At 43.9% G+C, this 18,850-nt stretch overlaps 1 protein-coding gene across 1 annotated transcript in view; it reads left to right on the top strand.

Annotated features, from left to right (window-relative positions):
• Positions 1–18,850, top strand: part of PARN (poly(A)-specific ribonuclease) — a 114,625-nt gene that overhangs the window by 57,300 nt on the left and 38,475 nt on the right.

Here is an 18,850-nt window from a genome sequence, read left to right as displayed (position 1 = left end):
TCATAATACAATGCCTGTGTTAGCTTCTTCATCTCTGTGTGTTTGGGTGGGGGGATGAGGACATGCATGTAACTCCCAGGTAGTGCCTAGGGGTCCTTGTTGGTGATATTCAGCCAAGCCTGGCCAGTGGGCTGAGACAGTGTTGCTGGGCCCTATGGTATTGGATCACCTGGGCTGCCCTGTAGGGTTTGAAGGCCTTCAAGGCTCACTCTGCCTGGTGATCTTAGGGGATTCCCATTAGGGGAATCTGGTGTGTCGGGGATGGAACCTAGATTCAGCACATAGTTAGCAGGTACCTTTTCCATTGTGCTGTGTCCAGGGCCCTATTTATTTATGCATTTTTATTTATTTATCTCATTGAACTAATCTCAGTTCTCGTTCATTTTGATGAGTGCCAATTTCACAACACACGTTAGGTGTGAGGTAATGCCTCATTGTTTTGATTTGCATTTCTCTGAGGATTGGTGATGCAGAGTATTTTAAAATATATCTACTGGCCATCTGTATGTATGTATTCTTGGTTTTTTTGTTTGTTTTGGGGCTACACCTGGAAATTCTCAAGGGACCAGCTGGGATGCCTGGGATTGACCTCAGGCCTGCCATGTGCAACAACTACCCCTACCCTCTGTTCTATTTCTCCTTTGAACTTTTCTTTTTGTTATGTAATGGTAGTCTTCAATTTATTTAGTAATGTTGGGTGAGAGATGTGAATGATGTTTCTTAAGTACTCACTTAGCTGTGTTTTCATAATCTATTTTCCCACCAAGCCTAGAAAGACTTTTTTTGTTGTTGTTTTCTTTTTGGTCTTTTGTTTTTGTTTTTGTTTTTTTGTGGTGGGGAGGAGCCCACACCCAGCAGCGCTCAGGGGTACTCCTGGCTCTGTGCTAAGAAATCGCTCCTGGCAGGTACGGGGAACCATATGGGATGCCGTGATTCGAACCACCATTGGTCCTGGGTCGGCTGCTTGCAAGGCAAACGCCCTACCACTGTGCCAATTTTAATAGTCTCCAAAGGAACCTAATGATTCAGAGAAAAAGAGAACTTGGTGGGGGACAGGTATCCTGAGTTAAAGACCTTAGTAGAGTTAAGTATGAAGAGAACCCCAAAGCAGAACCTTGCCCCCAAAGTCTACCTCTGCTTGGACTCAGAGAGTTCCCCTTGAGCTACCTCACCAGTGTAAAATTTGTTTTGTTTTTTTTTTTTCCATTGGTTGCCCTAATCATGCCCAAGACATAGTATATCTTGTGCTACAAATCCCATCACTGTTACCTTAAACAAATTACTTCTTCATGTCAACGGAAACCAGGGTCTGTTCAATCAATAATGTAACATTGAAGAAAATCATTAAATACCTATTTATATAGCAGCTTGTAATAGCTTTTTGGCTCTATTACAAGCAGCTTTTGATTTATAACTAAGGACTTGCTTTTTAACTGATATCTATCATATACTTTTGATATTTAGTGCTAAGTATAAGAAAAGATTATTTTGTTTTGTTTTGGACTACACCAGGCAGTGCTCAGGGATCACTCCTGGAGGGCTCAGGGATGTGATGCAAGGGATCGAACCTGGGTTGGCCGTGTACAAGGGAACTATCACTCTGGCCCTCTAGAAAAGGTTTTTAAATAGCCACTTTCAACATCTTGAAGGTGAGAACATGCTCTCTAATTTGTTTTTGGGCCATATCAGCAATGCTCAGGGCTTACTCCTGGCTCTAAGCTCAGGGGTCATTCCTGGCTGGTAGAGTGTGGGGATTGAATCTGGGTTGGCTGCGCACAAGGCAAATGCCCTCCTTACTGTCCTATTTCTTCAGCCCCTTTGTTTTTTTTGGGGGGGAGGGGTTGTTTTGTTTTGCTCAGAAATCACTCCTGGCAGGCTTGGGGGACCATATGGGATACTGGAAATCAAACCTAGGTTTGTCCTGGGTCGGCCGCATGCAAGGCAAGCGCCCTATTGATGTGCTACCTTTCTGGCCCCCCTCTAAATCCATTTCTATTTCTCAGAGGAGTGTGGACATTTGCTTGTTGATTAGCAATTAACTAGGTTAAAATCAAGTGACATTTCCTGCCTGTAGTGGGTGTTGGCTCTGATCTAGTTTGGTTCACTTTCCTTTGCCATATGCATGAGTAAGGGCAGCCATATACCTAGACTAAGTCTACATACCAAAGTTGAGGTTCTACTACACTAACTCTCCTCTTTTAGGATTTTGTTCTCACTCCTGCCACTGGGTAACCCCATGCCACAGGCATATAAAAGCTCATCTCTCTCTTTCTCTCTCTTCCTCTCCCTCTCCTTCTTTCTCTCTCCCTCTCTCCCCCTCTCTCTCCCTTTCTTCTCTTCTCTCCTCTCCTCTCTCTCTTTCTCTCTCTCTCTCTATCTCTCCTCTCTCTCTTAATCCATACGCACACCCCAGATGGGCATTTAGAGACTTACAAATATGGCTACATGCATGCAGACATTTTATGCTGTCACTCTGCTTCTTTCAAAATCTGTTTAGAGTTTGCAGTTCTCTCCAGAATTTTTAGTTAAAATCATATGGGCCAAAGCCATCGTTTTGCATATTTATACTTTGACTAAAAGAAGTAGTGGTCATACACGAGTCATCTATGAAAAGTCTCACAAACTTGTGCTGGAGCAGTAGCACATTAGGTAGGTTGTTTGTCTTGCACATGGCCGATCCAGATTTGATTCCTGGCATTCCATATGGTCCCCAAGCTTGCCAGAGTGATTTCTGAGTGCAGAGCCTGAAGTAACCTCAAGTACCACTGAGTGTAGCCCAAAAACCAAAATAGAAAGAAAAGCCCCACAAACAAAAGCAAATAATATAAGGCCGGAGTGATAGCTCAGTGGTAGGGCATTTAACTTGCATGTAGCCAACCTGGGTTTAATTCCATATGGTCCTCCAGCACTGCCAGGAGTGATTCCTGAGCATCGCCTGGTATGGCCCAAAAATAAAATAAGCAGACAGTAGAGGAGTTGATATGTTAAGAGCTTATTAGCTTATTTCTTCATTCTGCTAGCAGAATGTTATGTTTTTTTACTATTGCTTTTGTAGTATCTGGTTTTGATGTAAAACTTATGTCATATTTTAGCTTGAACTATCTTTTCCTATTTAATAACATTTTTTGTTGCTTTGATTTTTTTTTTGCTTCCTTTTGATTGATAGATAGATAGATGGATGGATGGATGGATGGATGGATGGATGGATGGATGGATGCATGGATGGATGGATGCATGGATGGATGGATGGATGGATGGATGATTCTTTATTTAAGTACCATGATTATAAGCATGTATCAGTTGGGTTTCAGTCATAAACAGAATACCCCCCTTCACCATTGCAACATTCCCACCACCTCCCCTGCCCCTGCCTATATTCGCAACAGGCTTTCTACTTCTCTCATTCTTTAATATTGTCATGCTAGTTGTTAGTATAGTTATTTTCCTAAAGCTTTCACCACTCTTTGTGGTGAGCTTCAAATTGTGAGCTGGTCCTTCCAACCCTTAATTCTATTGTCTCTGGGTCTTATTACAGTAATGTCTTTAATTTTTCTTAAAACTCATAGATGAGTGAGACTATTCTGTGTCTATCTCTTGCCCTCTGGCTTATTTAACTCAACATGATAGATTCCATGTATATCCATGTATAGGAAATTTTCATAACTTCATCTTTTCTGATGGCTGCATAATATTCCATTGTGTATATGTATCACAGTTTCTTTAGCCATTCATCTGTTGAAGGGCATCTTGGTTGTTTCCGGAGTCTAGCTATTGTATATAGTGCTGCAATGAATATAGGTGTGAGGAAGGGATTTTTGTATTGTATATAGGGTATATCCCTAGGAGTGGAATAGCTGGATCATATGGGAGTTCAATTTCCAGTTTTTGGAGGAATCTCCATATAAAGGTTGGACTAGATGGCATTCCCACCAGCAGTGAATAAGAAAGAGTTTCTTTCTCTCCGCATCCCCGCCAGAATTGATTGTTCTGATTGTTCTTTGTGATGTGTGCCAGTCTCTGGTGTGAGATGGTACCTCATTGTAGTTTAGATTTGCATCTCCCTGATGATTAGTGATATGGAACATTTTTCATGTGTCTTTTGACCATTTGTATTTCTTCTTTGAGGAAATGTCTGTTCATTTCTTTTCCCTGTCTTTTTTTTTATGGGATTATATGGTTTTTTCTTATTAAGTTCTGTCAGCACTTTGTATATTTTTGATATTAGCCCCTTGTCTGATGGGTATAGGGTAAATAGTTCTCCCATTCTGTGGGTGGCTTTTGTATCTTAGGCACAATTTCCTTTGAGGTGCAGAAGCTTCTCAGCTTAATATAGTCCCATCTGTTTATCTCTGCTTCCACTTGTTTGGAGAGTGCAGTTTTCTCCTTAAAGATGCCTTTAGTCTCAATGCCATATAGTGTTTTACCTATGTGTTGTTGTATATACCTATGGTGTCAGGCCTAATATAAGGGTGAGGATCTGTCTTTATTCTAATACCATGCTGTTTTGATAACTGTTGCTTTGTAGTACAGTTTAAAATTGAGGAAAGTAATGCCTCCCATATTCTTTTTCCCCAAGGGTTGCTTTAGCTCTTTATGGGTGTTTATTGTTCCAAATGAATTTCAGGAATGTTTGATCCACTTCTTTGAAGAATGTCATGAGTATCTTTAGAGGGATTGCATTAAATCTGTACAATGCTTTGGGGAGTATTGCTATTTAATGATATTAATCCTGCTAATTCATGAGCAGAGTATGTGTCTCCGTTTCCTTGTGTCCTCTTTTTCTTTTTCTTTTTTTTTTCTTTGTTTTGTTTTGTTTTTTGTTTTTTTAGGGGGTCACCCTGCTGGTGCTCAGGGGTTACTCCTGGCTCTGTGCTCAGAAATCACTCCTGGCAGTCTCAGGGGACCATATGGGATGCTGGGATTCAAACCACTATCCTCTGTATGCAAGGCAAATGTCTTACCTCCATGCCATCTCTCTGGCCCCCTCTCTTATTTCCTGAAGCAGGCTTTTGTAGTTTTCTTTGTATAGGTCCTTCATCACTTTAGTTAAGTTAACCCCAAGATATTTGAGTTTGTGGGATGCTAATGTGAATGGGATTGTTTTTTTAATGTCCATTTCTTCTCTATCATTATTAATGTATAAGAAGGCCATTGACTTTTGCGTGTTAATTTTGTAGCCTGCTGCTTTGCTGTATGAATCTATTGTTTCTAGAAGCTTTTTGGCAGAGTCTTTAGGGTTTTCTAAATATAGTATCCTGTCATCTGCAAATAGTAAGAGCTTGACTTCTTACCTATCTGGATGCCCTTGATATCTTTTTCTTGCCTAATCACTATGGCAAGTACTTCCAGCACTATGTTGAATAGGAGTGGTGAGAGAAGGCAGCCTTGTCTTGTACCAAGATTGATAATAATTGGTTTGTGGTAGATGGCCTTGACTATATTGAGAAAAGTTTCCTTTCATTCCCATCTTGATGAGGGTTTTTATCAAGAATGGGTGTTGGACCTTGTCAAATGCTTTCTCTGCATCTATTGATATGATCATATGATTTTTGTTTTTCTTTTTGTTGATAATGGTGTATTATGTTGATTGATTTATGAATGTTAAACCATCCATGCATTCCTGGGATAAAACCTACGTGGTCATGGTAGATGACCTTCTTGATGATGCATTGAATTCTATTTGCCAGAATTTTGTTGAGGATCTTTCGTTTTGTTTTGTTTTAGGAGGCCACACCAGTGACATTCAGGGATTACTCCTGACTATGACTATTTTTCAGGGCAGACCCTGTAGTGCACAGGGCCTATTCCGACTGTGCTCAGAGATTACTCCTGGCAGGGCTCAGGAGTGGGGTGCCTGGGTCTGAACCCTGGTAGGCTGAATGTAAGGCAAGCACCCTACCTATTTACTATACTGTCATTCTGACCTGTTAAATAACATTTTAGGAAACCTTCTTATTAAAACAGAGAAAAGGATGATGCTTTCCTTCTTTAACCAATAAATAGTTCCAGATTTTAGACTCACGTATAAACCTATAGATAGTCCATATTGTTTTTTACTTGTTTTATTTTGGGGCTACACTGGCAGTGCTCAAGGGTCACTCCAAATTCTGCGTTCAGAAATCACTCCTGGAAGTGCTGGGGGACTACATGGGATGCCAGGGGGGATTGAATCCAGGTTGACCTCGTACAGGACAAATGTCCTATTTCACTGTGCTATCACTTGGATCCCATAGTATTTGCTTTCATTTATGGGGCTTTTCATAGATGATTGGTGTGTGACTATCTGTTCCTTTTAGACAGAGTATAAAAACACAAAAATTTCTCAAGAATGAATCAAAAATAGGAAGCCAGAGGAAGATTCAAGGATTAAGAAAGTGCTTACCTGTTATGTGCTGATCCCACCTTAATCCCTCAGGGGGACTATATGCATATACTCCACTGAGCACTGTCAGTAGTGACTCCTGAGCACAGGGTCCAGAGTAGTTCTTGAACACTGCCCGAAGTGACCCCAGCTCCCATCTCAAAACAAAGATAGAATATTTTTCTTGGGCCTGGAGAGATAGCACAGCGGCGTTTGCCTTGCTAGCAGCCGATCCAGGACCAAAGGAGGTTGGTTCGAATCCCGGTGCCCCATATGGTTCCCCGTGCCTGCCAGGAGCTATTTCTGAGCAGACAGCCAGGAGTAACCCCTGAGCACTGCTGGGTGTGGCCCAAAAACCAAAAACAAAAAAACAAACAAAACAGAATATTTTTCTTTGCATTTTTATTTTTCTTATTTTAAACTATTAAATTGATTTATAGTAATTACTTTTGAATTATTGCCACAGCAATAGCTAAATAAATTTAATTTTGATGTGACTTAAAAAGTAAGATTTTTATGCATAAGAATTGTTTTAGGGGCCAGAGTGATAGCACAGCGGTAAGGCATTTGCCTTGCACACAACCAATACAGGATTGATGATGGTTGGAATCCCAGCATCCCATATGGTCCCCCAAGTCTGCCAGGGGCAATTTCTGAGCACAGAGCCGGGAGTAACCCCTGAGTGTGACTAGGTGTGGCCAAAACAAAACAAAACAAAAAAAATTGTTAAATTTAGAGAGTGGTGTTGGCAATTTAAAGATTTAACTAAGAGGCCAGGGTGATAGCACTGTAGAGAGGGCATTTTCTTTGCAAGCAGCCAACCTAGGTTTCACCTTCAGTATCCCATATAGTCTCCTGAGCACTGCGAGGAGTGAGTTCTGACTATAGAGCTAGGAGTAAGCTCTGAGCACCACCAGGTGTGACCCCCCCCCAGATAATAAATGGTATTCATAGATTTTAAAAAAAATATTTAAATGATAGAAGCATTATGCTTTAAGTACTGGATTCTGTGAACACTTTTTCTTTTCTTTTATTAAATTTTGCTTTAGCTACCCACAAATCACATTAAAAAGTCTGGATTTTCTAGGCTAGGGAATGTCAATGTAGCTCAGGGGCAGAACACTCGCCTTTCATGTTTAGACCCTAGGTTCAGTTTCTGTCACTGCAAATAAACTGAGCCAGTCAACAAAAAACCAAACCAAACAAAAATAATCATTGTTATTTCTCTGAAGGGAAGATTTTTATAATAGTGTCTTATTGAATACTTTAGTGATGGAAACTCATTATTATTGAGATGTGTGGATATTTCTCATTGTAGATATCTTCTGACTTGAAAGCTTGTTAAGATTAACTGACTTTTGATTCACATAATGCATGAGATTTGTAACCATTGTTAATAGTATTCATTCATAACCTTCTTGTTGGCCCAGGTTTTCTGCATGGTTCAACCCTTAAAATCGCCTCGCCTGGGTCAAGTGATAGCACAACAGTAGGGCGTTTGCCTTGCACATGACTGATCTGGATGGATTTGGGTTCAATCCCCAACATCCAATATGGTTCCCCAAGCCTGCCAGGAGCAATTTCTGAGTGCAGAGCCAGAAATAATCCCCTAAACACTGTCAGGTGTGGCCCAAACCCCACCCCACCCCTCCCCCAATATTTTCTATTTTACATATCTCTCCTTTGAAATCTGGAACCAGCAGATTTATATAGGAGCACGACAATAGCTTGGACTCTTCCTAATTGGTATTACTAGAGGCATTAGCTGGTACAAGAAGAAGGCAGAAAGATCACTAGGTGCCAGATAAGGCTTCCTGAGCTTAAACAGAGTTACCAAGGTTAAAGCAGCAATAAGCAAACAAGTCCTGAGGTGGTTACACTGTAATTGGGATGCTGGCTGTGTCTCTGCTCTTGACAAGAAGCATTTCTGGGTTCTGCTCACTTATTTCTTCTCCAAAGTCTTGAATTTTGTGTTTGTGGTGCCAACCTCTCTGGACCTGAGCGTTCTCACTTTATGTTGCCCTCTCGGAATATTCAATCTTCCCCATCCAATTGTAATATCTCTGGTTAAAAAAAAAAAATGACTTCTGTGGTACATGCCTTTCCCAAATTTTAGAAGAAAATCAAGCTTGTTGAAAATGGGAAAATGTTTGAAAGTATAAAGAAAAGAAAATTTAACCGGGCTCTAAAATCTAGACATGCATACTGATGATATTCTGATTTGTATTTCCTTCCAATTGTTCTCTTTGTAGATGAGTATTCCCATGGAGGGGGGATTTGGGGGCTAGACCAGATAGTGCTCAGGGGTCATATGGGTTTCTGGGGATCAAAACAGGTGGGCCACATGCAAGGCTTTCTCCTTCCTTTGCTACTGATTGGTCTGTACTGGTGGTTTTGGTGACATTTCCAGCAGTCTTGGCCCTTGCCTCATGATTTGATGTTCACTGAGTTTACTTATGGTTGTAGTACTAAGGGGTGCCAAGATTGTGCTCTGAGATGCTGTATGGCTGTGAGATGCTAAGGATCCTATTCAGGGCCTTGTGCATCTTTTTTTTTTTAATTTAATACCTTTATTTAAACATCTTGATTACAAATATGATTATAATTGGGTTTCAATCATGTAAAGAATACCACCCCCCTTCACCAGTGCAACATTCCTATCACCAATGGGCCTTGTGCATCTTAAGGTAACTTTGAGTTATCTCCCTCACCCATGGGAGATAAATATGCGTGTTTATACATATATATTGGTGGGGACAGTGCTCAGGGCTTACTCTTGATTCTGTGCTCAAGGGTCACTCCTGCTGGTGCTCAAGAAGCCATGTGTAGAGCCAGGGGATGAACTTGTTTCTTGTCATTGTTTCTTTAGCTAAATATATCTTGGGAATTTCATCTGCCATTGCCAATTATTCTAAGTTTTTTTTCAATGATTCCTTCTACTTCATTGCATTCATGTAGTTTTCTAAGTATGTGAGTCATTGTGTCCGTATACAGCTTTGGACTATATCCCTTTTGAATATTTTAAGTGACATTAAAATTTGTAGAACTATTTTTGGGGGGCTGTTTTTTGGGTCACACCAATGGTGCTTGGTGTCTACTACTGGCTCTGCACTCAAGGTTTCTCCTGGCAGGATAAGGGACTATATGGTGGTGTCCAGGTATTGCAAAATCCACATTGACAAGGCAATAAGGCAAATGTTCTTCCCGTTGTCTTTTCTCTCCAGCCCCAGAGATTTATTTTTTATTGCATCTGAGGCCAAGGAGCAGCTGCTGTAGTTCTAGAGAAAGAATAGATACCAGCAGGTAACAGGAAAGCTCAGAAATTGATTTCTCTATGATCCTTTATTATTATAGAGGTTATTGGAAGATAAGAGAAATTAACTAGTATATATTATGGTAAAAAGAGGTAAAGAGAGCTACTTTCATATCATCTACTGATTTCAGTCAGTGCTAATTTTTCAAGTAACTGAATCATTTTATAATGAGAAGAGCGTTACCATTTTTTATTTGATTTGATTTTGGCCACACCCAGTAGTGCTCAGTGGTGCACTGGCTCTGTGCTCAGAAATCACTTGAGGCAGGCTCAGGGGATCATATGTAATGCCAGTGATCAAACACAGGTCAGCCTTGTGCAAGGCAAACGCCCTACTTGCTATGTTTTCACTCTAGCCCCACTTTTTTTTTTGGTGGGGGGGGGGGTCACACCCGGCAGCACTCAGGGGATTCTCCTGGCATGCTCGGGGGACCATATGGGATGCTGGGGTTCGAACATCTTATCTTCATGCTATCTCTCCGGCCTTCCCCCACTTTTTTTTTTTTTTTTTTGGTTTTGGGGTCACACTTGGCAGCGCTCGGGTTATACTCCTGGCTCTGTGCTCAGAAATCATCTCCTAGCAGGCACATGGTACCATATGTGATGCCAGGATTCTAACTATCATCTGTCCTGGTAGGCTGCAAGCAAGACAAATGTCCTACTGCTGTGCTATCCCCCCACCCCATCTTTATATATTTTATGGTTGTTTTGTTTTAGGGCCACACTGGGCAATGCTCAGGCATTACTCTTTCTTGGCTCTGCACTTAGGAATTATTTTTGGTGGTGCTCAAGGGGCCATGTGGGGTGCCAGGGATTGAACCTGGATCAGCCACATGCAAAGCAAATGCACCCTCCCCACTGTACAATCTCCCTAGCCCCAGGGGTCACCTATAGATGTGTAGGACCCCACAGGACACACACACACACACACACACACACACACACACACACACACACACACACACACACACACACACACACACACACACACACACACACACACACACACCCGCACCTTCCAGATCTCTTGGGTGTGGCTCTGATGGCTTGCAGAACTGCTGGGCCCCACAGCACCATACTCCTAGATCTGAGTGAATGCTCAGACTTTGCTGGCACCACTGACTTTCAGAAAGGGAGTTTGAATCATATTCTTTGTTCAAGCCTTGGTGTAATGCTGAATTAGGTATTCTTAAAATGGAATTAACTTTAGAAGTAAAGCATTAATGTCTAATGGTTCCTTTATAGGCCTTTATATAGGGCTGGGATGCCATGCTTTTTGCTGGGAGAGGCTTCCCTAATGGGAGACTTCAGGACCAGGGCAACATCCCAGCACCCTTTTTGACCTCTAGACTGGGTCCATCCTTGCATGGAGCAGACCTGGAAACGTGCTGTCAGGTTTCCTGTCGACAGCCAAATTGGGGAGTAGTTTTGAGACTGCCTTTTCACCCCATATGTCTTCCCTTTGGGTTCTTATTTGGAATTTCTTGGCGTTGGAGGTGGGTGAATTGGCAGTGACTATTGTCAGAATATACATTTGGAACCTTAGGCCCAAGATCCATTTCTGACAAAGTTTACCAGAAGGCCGGTGATTTGGAGGGACTCAGAGATGATCATGAACTCTGCCCTCTGGCCCATAGAGAGGATGGTGCTTCCTTCCTGCCAGCAGAATTGGTGGGAGCTCAGATGGGGAAGAGTACCGCCAACATCTTCAAACCTCAGCTTTGTGTGTAAGCCACACAGGTAGAGAGAGAATGTGTGTATCTGTGTGTGGTCCTGTCTGACCTTCAGTGCCATCTTTCCTGTGTTGGATTTGGTGTGTCAGAGGGTTGACTTCTTTGGCTGTGGTTCGGATTTTGTAGAATATTTTTGATTTGCTCCCCTTAGGTGGCTTTGTCCATTTCATTCCATTCCATCAACCAGAAGATGGTGCTCTCGTGCTGGCTACCAATCCCCTTTTCTAATGTCAAGTAAAATTTGTCATCTCAATGCTAGGTAATGTAGACAGGCATAGTGGTTTTCACCGTGCATCCCTCTGCAGCACATACTGGTGGGCTCAGACATAGCTCTGGTTTTGACTCTAGCCTAGTGTTGCAAGTCAGCCCCTGAAGAGGTTGACTGATGGAGGAATGGAGGATGAGGTCTTTCTTCTCCAGCTCGGAGCACACATCTGCCACCCCGTCCAGCTGATGGTTCTGAGGTGAAACAGCAGGTAAACAGCTCGAAGACAGTCAGGCTTGTGGAAATATTAGCTTTATTCGGTGGACAAGACTGAAGTCCAAAGACTCAGCATAAGTTCCAGCCAAAAGCCTCTCGCCTTCCACAGACCCTTGTTTTTATCCCCCAGAATCAGGTACCACCCAATGGTGGGGCAGAATGCCAGGTCACACCCTAGGGTAGGGCACAATCACTGATCAGGGTAGAGTCAGTAACATAATAATCCCCTAAAATATTTACAAACACAACAGCCTACTAAGGTGCATGCTTCTAGGTGAAGTTGTAGAGTCAGGATGAAGACTTATATGGAAATGCTCTTTGATCTGTGTGTAGTCTTTCATGATTTGCTTAGAAGGCTTATGGATAGAATGATAAGTTTCCATAGAGAAAAAACTCATGAGTTAAGTTTACAAGAAATATCCTGCTCAAATCAGTGTTTAACTAAATAGTCATGTGGCTTGGGCATGGGAAGTCAATGGTGGTTGGTGTGGTGTTGGAATTATCTGCATGGAAACCCATCATTAAGAGTGGTATAAATCACAAAATCTAAATCAATTTTTTTTGTTTTTGTTTGGGGGGGCCACACTCGGTGATGCTCAGGGGTTATTCCTGGCTATTCGGTCAGAAATTACTCCTAACTTGGGGACCATATGGGACGTGGGGGGATCGAACCGAGGCCCATCCTAGGCTAGCACTGACAAGGCAGATGCCTTACCACTCTGCGCCACCTCTCCGGCCCCTAAATCAATTTTAAAAGCTGTTTTATTCAAGGGACAGAGTGATACCGTAGTGGTAGAGCATTTGCCTTGCACACAACGAACCCAGAATAGACCCAGGTTTGAATCGTGGATCCCATAGGATCCCCTGAGCCTACCAGGAGTGATTTCTGAGTGCGGAGCCAGGAGTAACCCCTGAGCACCGCTGGGTGTGGCCCCTCCACCAAAAAAAATGTTTTAATCAAAACTGGATCCTCACCTAGTTGCAGTCAGCAAGCTGTCACTTGGCTGAACCTCAGGCATGAGTTGAAAACCCTGATGATAAAATAGTCAAGATTAAAGTAGATTGGGGACTGACTTGAAATTCTGTGTGGACTGAAGGTGAGAAACCCGCCCTGGTCAAGGGCAGGAAAGTGTTTGTTCTCAGCACAGTGCCAAGTTCACATCCTGCCCCCATGCGGGAATCTCGACATAACTGACTGGATTGTTCTGACAAGCATGCACTGTGCCGCTGGGAAGCTCAGAGCATGGTACTGTAAATGTGGTTGCAGTTTGCAGAAGGACAGAGTGCCCCCCAGCAGGGGCAAAGTGTGAGTTCTGTCAGGGCCCTCAACTTGCATTGTCTCCATCCTGTGCCTACTGCCTTCCTACGCCTTTTCTATCTGCCCCTCTCTTCCCAGGAGGCCTCCAGCAACAGCCTTGCCATGATCTTGTCTCGGCAGTGGCCTATCTCCTCCTAGCCCACCGGGGATCCCGCTTTCCTAGTTACTAGTGGAGTAGTTTGTGTGACCCAACCTCACTTCTCAGCAGGTTCCTGAGGGATCTGCAGGAGGATTCGATTCCATACACACTGACATTTGTGAGATAGCTAGATGGCGCTCTGTAGATTGAGTCTGGGCTCCATTTGGGAAGCTGGTCCGGGCATGCATGTTTCTAAAAACATAGCCAGGCTTCAGCATGTACCAACTCTTATTTGAAGTCATCTCCTTAGGAGCTTCATTTTCAGTGCCCATCGGGCCTTGGTGGTTAGTCCCTAAGCTGTGCAGAGTAGCAGTTCATACCCCATGCATGATTCCTTTTGTTAACTGAATTCTGTCCAGGATCTGCTACGGGCCACAGTTGTCACATGGGCATGTTGCCATCGACAATGACCGCCAGCTTCATGCCCAAGTTCTGTCCCATGTTTGTGAGGACTCTGCCAGGCCATACTGGAAAAAAACGTTTGTTGAAGGTTCACCAGGCTCAAGTCGCAATGTGTGTGTTTGTGTGTTCCCAATGGACCACCGGGTGTTGTGGCCCTAGAAAGTTCCTCTGGAGAGAAAGACAATGCAGGAAGAGGCTGTGTGACCTGTGGCCACAGGGTTCTCCCCCTGCTTTCCCTCCACGTGGCTCAGTAGGGGCCCCTAACTCACCACCAGTGAGTTGGGGCCATAGTGGGCCATTTCCACCCAGTGCAGCCACAGCCCTGAGAGGAGGATTTCTGAGAGTCCCCTCTTTTCCCAGAGGGGATGCCTGAGAGCCCACTACCCCCAGGTCTACTAGTTGGCATGGTGACTGTGACCAGTGTCAGGGTGTGGTGAGAGGAAACCATGTCTGCAATTGCTGGGATGAGCACAGGGAAGTGATTCATTCATTGATTGTGACATTGTCACACGTCTCTGTCTTTTTTTTCCTCCAGTGGATTCTGAGATTGAAGGGAGCATTGCATCAGATCAGATCAGTAAATCAAATCTGGGGCTTCACTGAGCAGCTCCAACCTGTCACTTGGCTAACAGGGAGCATAGGGGGAACCTTTTTGAGTGGATTATAATTAAGAAAATGTGGTGACTGTGGTGGTCAGGCCAGGTGGAACCATCCAGGGCTTGACAGATGGCATGGCCAGCTTGCTGCTGCCAGTCACCCACTGAAAGTTTGTCACTCAAGTGGGATGTCACCACCCTCCCTCAGTTGGAGATGGGTTGTGGCCTGACCTAGAGAGCTCAGGTGTTGTCCCGTGATGGTACTGTGTCAGTGTGAAGTACTGAAATTGTCTGGTCTTGGACAGCTTCAAACCAGGCTGCCTGTATTTTCCATAGAGGGCCTTATCTTTCAGAAAGGCAGGGGGAGCACAGCGTCTGTTTACCTTCTTGGACAAGAAGAGCCTTTATCTCCAGGATATGGGCTTTCTCATCTGCAGAAGGACACCTCAGGAAAGAAGCATTGGAACTTAATCTGCACATTTTTTTTTCAGAGATCTTCAAACTGAAATTCCATAGCAAGATTATCTGCAAGATTCTGGATAATGTCAGATAAGCTCTATGTGAGGGGGGATGGAGGAAGACTACTAGGAGTAGTATTTGTCATGGAATAGATTATTCTCTTTATTAACTTATTTATTTGGGGGATTTTGGGGGGGCACACTTGACTTTGATTAGGATTTACTCTTGGTTTTGTGCTCAAGGATCACTCCTGGTAGGCTCAGGGAGCCAAGAAGTGTGCCTGGGATAGGTTGGCTGTGTGCAAGGTGAATGCCCTCCGCTCTGTGCTGTGGCGAGGGCCCTGGGATGGCTCTCTAAAAGCCCCTTGCCTGCATTGTTTACAGTTGATGTTGCACGTATCTGTGTTAGGGACATGCACTTGGCTTCTCTCCACTTCGGAGAATTCTGTGTTCTCTCTTGAGCAAGTGGCCTACCTCCTCTTCTTTATTTCCCCCAATAAACTTGAACTTGCTTTACTCAACTATTTGTCTCCTGAAATTCGAATGAGAACAGACCTGAAAAGCCTGCTTTTTCCCTTCCCAAACAGAGCAGTTCTCACTCCAGCCTGAACTGTGGCTCCCTTGGAAACCAGTGGCAGGGCTCAGGATTCCTCTTCTCCCTGCCCTGGGAAACCAGTGATCCCTGGTGCAGCTGTATGCTGCTTTGACTGTGGCCTTGACTTGCTAGCAGTATGGGAACACCCATGTCATGTAGGGGCTTCTAGCAGACTCACCAGTCAGTCCTAAATTTTTCAGGTACTTCTCTGGGTGCCAAGTGGGGAAAGCAGTAGGTTTCCTCTTTTTAGTGGCCACCCTCTCTCCTCCCCACTTCCCATAAGCCACCTGGGGGGGAGGTCAAGTCTACCACAGTCAAGTTCCATTATGTGGAATGAGGAAAAATATGCCTAAACCTTGTTGCAGGGATCTGAATGGCACCAGGCCTCTATGTCGATGTTCACTCAGGGAAACTTTTAGATAAGTTTTTTGTTTTGTTTTTTTTTTTGGTTTTTGGGCCACACCCGTTTGACGCTCAGGGGTTACTCCTGGCTATTCGCTCAGAAATCGCCCCTGGCTTGGGGGGACCATATGGGACGCCGGGGGGATCGAACCGTGGTCCGTCCTACGCTAGCGCTTGCAAGGCAGACACCTTACCTCTAGCGCCACCTTCCTGGCCCCTCAGGGAAACTTTTATAGGTAGTGGTTACTCAGTTTTAATACTGTTTCAGAGTTTGTTTTGGGTGGGCCCCACACCCAGCTCTGCTCAGGGCTTACTCCTGGCTCTGCTACACTCAGGGATTGCTCCTGGCAGGCTCAGGGGACCATATGGGATGCCAGGAATCCAACCTGGGTTGGCTGTGTGCAAGGTAAATGCCCTACCTGCTGTACTGTCACCTATTTAGATATATTGTAACTAACATTTGGGAAATCTTAATTATTTTTAAGTAATTTATTTGATTTTGGGGCCACACTCAACAGTGCTGAGGAGTTACTCCTGGCTCTGCTCTCAGGAATCACTCCTGGCAAGTCTGGAGGAATCATGATGCTGGGGATTGAGCCATGTTGGTTACATACATGCAAGGCAAATTCTCCTCTCTGTACTCTCTCTCCATCCCCTGTTTGGGAAATTTTAAGTGGAGTTAAAATGTATTCAGTAAAGTATTTAAGTAAATTTAAAGCCGTTCCTCTAAACTTTTATTGGGTTGCTAATTTGAGTAAAGGGAATTCCTGGTTCTTCCTTTTATGACACGCTTGCATGCATTTTGAAAAGTGATTATGTTAGAGCTTGATCTTTGTCTTCTTATCTTGATCAATCGAGCACTCTTAATGCAGCAGTTTAGCTGCAGCACCACGAAGAGCGGCCCCTTGGAGTGAGTTCTGTTCTCATAATTCCTGTCTGGACAGGACGTCGTACCTGGCAATGCATCTTGATTATCTGGCCTGTCAGTGCTGGGCCCAGCGGGTGCACAGGGACTGGTTTGCATTTAGGCCCCAGCTCTTCTTTGCTCCTTCGCTGATCAAGGCAAAAAAGGGAACAGCTCAAAACTGGGAGTTACCCTGGGAAGGCAGCTTGTGAAATGTTCCGAGTGCAATAGAAAACTTGAATAAAACTCAGGATCAAGCAAATGCTTAGTGGTTTGTTTGTTTGTTTTTTTTTCCTCCTGGGCTCCCCTCGATGACAGCACCTTTACCTTCCTAATCCCTGCATCCTTCCCAGAAGGTTCACTCCTGTGGCACTCACTGATTGGTAAGGAATGTCATGATCCAGTCTGTATTCTGTCTGGCTCATCTCTTCTCTCCCTCCTCTACCCCTGTCCCATTTTCTCTTTGTCTCCCATTAATTGTAAATTAATGGGAGGAGGGCCTCCTTGGTCTTACTGGGCGGAAGTGGACTTGAGTCTTACATACTCCTGGGCTCTGTCAGAGAGCTGCTTTGTCATGCATAGCCGGTCAGAAGGTGCTTAGCGAAGCTGTGATATTTGCGGAGCCCTTTATACAGTATGAACCAGCTGATTTCTTTCTTTCTTTCTTTCTTTCTTTCTTTCTTTCTTTCTTTCTTTCTTTCTTTCTTTCTTTCTTTCTTTCTTTCTTTCTTTTCTTTCTTTCTTTCTTTCTTTCTTTCTTTCTTTCTTTCTTTCTTTCTTTCTTTCTTTTTCTTTCTTTCTTTCTTTCTCTCTTCTCTCTCTCTCTCTCTCTCTCTCTCTCTCTCTCTCTCTCTATCTCTCTCTCTCTCTCTCTCTCTCTCTCTCTCTCTCTCTCTCTCTCTCTCTCTCTTCTCTCTCTCTCTCTCTCTCTCTCTCTCTCTCTCTCTCTCTCTCTCTCTCTCTCTCTCTCTCTCTCTCTCTCTTTCTTTCTTTCGTTTTTGGGGCCACACCCAGCGGTGCTCAGGGGTTACTCCTGGCTATCTGCTCAGAAATAGCTCCTGGCAGGCGCAGGGGACCATATGGGACGCCGGGATTCGAGCCAACCACCTTACATCCTGGATCGGCTGCTTGCAAGGCAAATGACGCTGTGCTATTTCTCTGCCCCCCCCCCCAGCTGATTTCTTAAGTGTAAGAGAAAAGCATGTTTCTTTTTTCTTTTTTTTTTTTTTTTTTTAAGTTTTTGAACCAGACCCTGCAATGCTCAGGGCTAACTCTTGGCTCTGTACTCAGAAATTACTCCTGGTAGGCTCAGGGACCATATGGGATGCTGGGATTCAAACCACAATTGGCTGCATGCAAGGCAAACACTCTACCTGCTGTGCTATTTCTTCTGCTCCCTGAGAGCATTTTTGTTTGTTTGTTTGTTTGTTTTGGGTCACACTCAGTGGCGCTCAGGGGTTACTCCTGACTCTGCGCTCAGAAGTCACTCCTGGCAGGCCCCAGGGACCATATGGGATGCTGGGATTCAAACCACTGTCGTTCCTGGATTGGCCGCATGCAAGGCAAACACCCTAACACTGTGCTATCTCTCTGGCCCCCAGAGAGTGTATTTCTTTTTTTGTTTGTTTGTCTGTTTTTTTGGGCCACACCCATTTGATGCTCAGGGGTTACTCCTGGCTAAGTGCCCAGAAATTGCCCCTGGCTTGGGGAGACCATATGGAACACCGGAGGATCAAACCGTGGTCCTTCCTTGGCTAGCGCTTGCTAGGCGCCACCTCTCCGGCCCCCCAGAGAGCGTATTTTTTTTTTTTTGATGGCTTAACAAATTTATTAAAAGTCAAATTACTCTTTTAAAACAATGCTTCTATCTTGAGTTGAGGCTCTTCCAGAACTCTTCCTTTCAAATGGTTCACAGGATTCAGAGAGTGTATTTCTAATGGTGAAGCCAAGGCCTCTCTATTGGTACATCAGCATACTGAGTGTGAAAGGAAAGAACTGAGATTATCAAGTTATCTGCTAATTGTTTGTCTTCGGACTCTACATTTGTAGAGTACATTTGTTGATTTTTCCAATGTGGTTCTGTCAGTTTATACTTTGGGATGGTTTACTGCTGTTGATCTAATTTTTCATTTTGCTCTGAATTCAGTT

Source organism: Suncus etruscus, chromosome 2 (assembly GCF_024139225.1).
Source record: "Suncus etruscus isolate mSunEtr1 chromosome 2, mSunEtr1.pri.cur, whole genome shotgun sequence".
In the NCBI taxonomy this organism is placed as follows: Eukaryota; Metazoa; Chordata; class Mammalia; order Eulipotyphla; family Soricidae; genus Suncus; species Suncus etruscus.
This window is presented reverse-complemented; position numbering and strand designations above follow the sequence as displayed.